This window comes from Vollenhovia emeryi, unplaced genomic scaffold (genome assembly GCF_000949405.1).
Source record: "Vollenhovia emeryi isolate VEMERY1.0 unplaced genomic scaffold, V.emery_V1.0 DF942048.1, whole genome shotgun sequence".
Taxonomy (NCBI): Eukaryota; Metazoa; Arthropoda; class Insecta; order Hymenoptera; family Formicidae; genus Vollenhovia; species Vollenhovia emeryi.
Genome location: NW_011964318.1, coordinates 282 through 4,259, shown reverse-complemented (window position 1 = coordinate 4,259; position 3,978 = coordinate 282). Strand labels below are relative to the sequence as shown.

Below are 3,978 nucleotides of genomic sequence, written 5' to 3'. Positions count from 1 at the left end.
TAACTTAAAAAGACCATAAAAGAAACAAACTAATTTCTCTGCCCTCTGTTCTCTTATTTAATATTATAGTAATACATACATGTTGTACGTAACTTAAGAAAATCATTAAAAATTAAAAAATTTCTTTGTCTTACAATTAGACAAGTGAATCATGTTAAAACTAATAAGCTTACTGTTTTTGATACAAACATACATACTATTTACTTCTCTCGACTCTACGGGACATTCGTTTTATCTCTCTTTTCCTTGTGCTTGCTTTGTTTCCTTCAACAAAGGAACAAAATATTTAATCGTTGACGTCTACCACAACTTCCTTCATGTATCGCGTATTGTAGTTATAGTTGCTATTATTGGTGACAGTCGTGACGGCGAGTCATGTGAAAAAGAAGGTTCTCACCTTTCCTAGCTTCTTTGGGGCCGAGGCTAAGTCTAATATTACATTTGTCGTACGACAAATTTTTCAAGCGTGTTGCAGGATAGAAAAGCTCTCGAGTATCCAGAAATTTTCTAGTCTGTAGCCAATTAACACGCTTAAAAAAAATTGTACGACAAATGTAATAATGCCCTAACACTATACATTCCGTGTTTTGAACCTTTCATGCGACCTTCCATTTTTAGTTCATTCAACGATAATACAAACAGAAGTTTACGAGAACGATAATTCTGACACGTTCTACCGCCACCAAAATTGATTAGCATTGAAGGAAACGGACGCAATATGATTATGATGCTGCCGCTGCAGCTGTTTGTTTCTTTGAATCTGCTTGCGCTTAGGCCGATCGAGAACAATGGTTTGCATGCTGATGGAAATAGGGAGATATAAATGAGAATACGTAGGTTTTCAGATATCTAATTCTTCTGTCCGACGCATGAAGATGAAATGAGTAGCGTGCTAATTGTGATCGCTTTGCGTCAAGTTCTCTATAACCAGCGACATTTATTTGAGCACAAGAAGTCCGAGTATGTGGAATTACGATTTGAAATTTACCCTCGATCGACTTAACGCACAAAATGGTTCAAGATCTTCTTTCTTCTCCTGTCTCTCAACATTCTTAACCGGAGTTTGATGACCGGGTGATTCTCGCCTCAATGTTTGTCCATTTTTCTTCTAGTCTAGACCATAGAGTGGAGCACGATGAAACACTTATCTAGCATTACTATTGTATATTCCATTGTAACACTTTATAATTCGAAGTTATCAGAGATAATTGGAAATGGTGTGGAAGTCATACCTAGTGCAATCAGCAGCCACTGCAGTTTTGTTTATTTTTCTGCTGAAACCGGTGGATTGGTTCGTATAGCATAATAAGCTTCTATTATCAGGTGCGGATAGGATTTCTTCATGGACTTGAAACCTGCAGTGTCCATCACATCCGTATATGCATTAATAAAATCTATCGCTCCTGCTTTTAGCTGATCGGCACTATGGAGATCGGCAAGTATTAGGATTTCGGCCGCATTTTCAATGGTTAAACTTTTGCAAAGGGCTTCCTGGCACAATACTTTCAGTGTATTTAATTGGTACTTATCCGACGCAGCTAACAAACCGTCCGCCATCTTTACCAGATTCGTCGCTTTACCAGTGTAAATAAATCGCAACATTTCTTTCAGGACTTCGGGGTCCATATCGTCGATGTCCACTTATTAGTTTTTTCTCTTTCATCTCGTTTTCAAACATTACATTGAAGACGGGACTTTGTGCTACGAGAAATTTACTTTATGCACCTGGAACTCCTTTCCACGAACAGTAAGCGTTACATAGCAAAATTTTTCATTCTCCAACAGCAGTCCGAAGTTGTTGAGCAGCTCACACTCCGATACTTCCAACCATACTCCACGACTTCGGTTAGAGATATTTCTCGTGTCTGTTACTAGGCTCATCTCACATAATATTGTTGTATTCGCTAGCGATCCATTAGCTTGAGTATCGATAGAGATAAAGTTATCATAGCCCCAATAATCATGCAAATTTGTGTTGGCAATAATTATAATCAGAACGATGTCCTTCCAATCCAGACTGAATGAGAGTTATACAGTCAGCTTTATTAGTACAATAATTAATAAATTCATAAATAGAACTGTTCTCTTTTGTATGTTTTTTCCCTGTGGCATTAAGAAAAGACAATTTGAACTTTGCTTGGACTATGCGTTTCTTAGATGAAATATAAGAACAAGATGTAATGACAGGTAGTTCATGTGGTCCGTGTAGTCCATGTCAGAAGATAATTTAAGGATGCTACCAGACACCATTTTGACTCGTCGGTGGTAGAAAATATACTCGACCTGATCTCACTCTGGTTCTGATAATAATGGAAATTATTAGCGCCCACTTGTAGCTGATGTTCTCCATTTCTACATAACTCCAGCCCTGTGTCTCTTTCACAACGGAATTAGTATTTCCCTCCAATGGTGAATATGCAACGTAGTGGTTCGCCATTCTACTGCTGCTGCACGAATTTGAAGTGATCTACGATGTCTGGGGCACACAGTTGTCCACCACAAGTTTGTTAGCACAGTTCGTCTGACTTTAACGATATCACTCAAGAAAGTGCACACGAATGAATACCCAGAAGATTCGAGAACTTTTCTATATCCTACAACCAACCAACATTTAAAAATATTCGTTTGTCGTGCGACAAATGAAATATTATCCTAAGGGTACTATTACATTTGTCGTACGACAAATTTTTCAAGCGTGTCGATTGGCCGCTGAATAGAAAGTTTCTAGATACTCGAGAATTTTACTATCCTTCAGCCAATCAATACGCTTAAAAACTTTGTCGTACGACAAATGTAATACCAGCCTAAGGGCAACTTTCACCAAGCTCCGGTTAACCCAACCGGTCTAGTAACATGCAGGATTGCAACCGAATCTAATGAGAAATCTGATGAGAATCTGGATGTGTTCGAAAATGGATTTAGTTACTGCCAGTGAAAACAGTATAGTTGGTAGCAATGAAAATTACTGGTGCTGCGTTTTTCGCACGCCAGTAAAGTCAGTAAGGCTGGGTCTACATTGGATGTCGTAAGTCGAATAATGTAAAGTCACTAGATATATAAAGTACCGCAATTCATTCCACCAATGTATAAGGATTTGGCGTCAATATGGCGTCGGAAAGTGTACATAGTGCACACTTTCATAGTTTAACTACTTAACCGCATTCCGTTATAAAAGCGTAAAAGCGGAAACGTTGTGTGAAAAATATAGAAAAATGCCAAGTTGCTGCGTTGAAGGATGTAAAAACCGTGGCGAAAAAGGTTTTCGTCTATTTCGTGTGCCAGCAGGCTTAATAAGAGTAATAAACGACGATTAGAATGGCTTAAATTAATTGGGAAAGAAATATTACCGGCAAGAGCTGACATTTGTGAGGTATAGTTAATGAATTATAATTACGTGTGAAATAATATATTACTGTAATAATTATTATGTAAATTGTGCAGGTCTTTGACTATATAACTATGGACTGCTCGTTGCCTCCACTTTGCCTGGTCTAAAGCCCGCTGCAGACGATGCTATTTTTCCTGCTGGATTGCTTGCAATTTAGTAAATTACTAGGAATCCTGAATGCTGAGTGGTGCAATGATAGTAATTTACTAAATCGCAAGCAATCCAGCAGGAAAAATAGCATCGTCTGCAGCGGGCTTAACACGAAATCAACATCACGAGTGCCGCCATAGGATAAATGGCAGAAAATCGAAACACTAAGTCAGATTTAATGGTAAAACAGGACAGAAGACAGAGATAGAATATAGCTTATGTCGTGCTGTTTTATCACATTTATCAGAGTTCAGAACCAGTTATTATATATTGGTTCTGAACTCTGATAAACGTGATAAAACAGCACGACATAAGCTATATTCTATCTCTGTCTTCTGTCCTGTTTTACCATTAAATCTGACTTAGTGTTTCGATTTTCTGCCATTTATCCTATGGTGGCGCTCGTGATGTTGATTTCAGCACAGATTAATAGACAGATA

General features: G+C 38.1%; 1 pseudogene; it reads right to left on the bottom strand.

Annotated features, from left to right (window-relative positions):
- Window positions 1–118: 118 nt before the first annotated feature.
- LOC105570378 lies at window positions 119–2,437 on the bottom strand (annotated as a pseudogene).
- Between the last annotated feature and the right edge of the window lie 1,541 nt (window positions 2,438–3,978).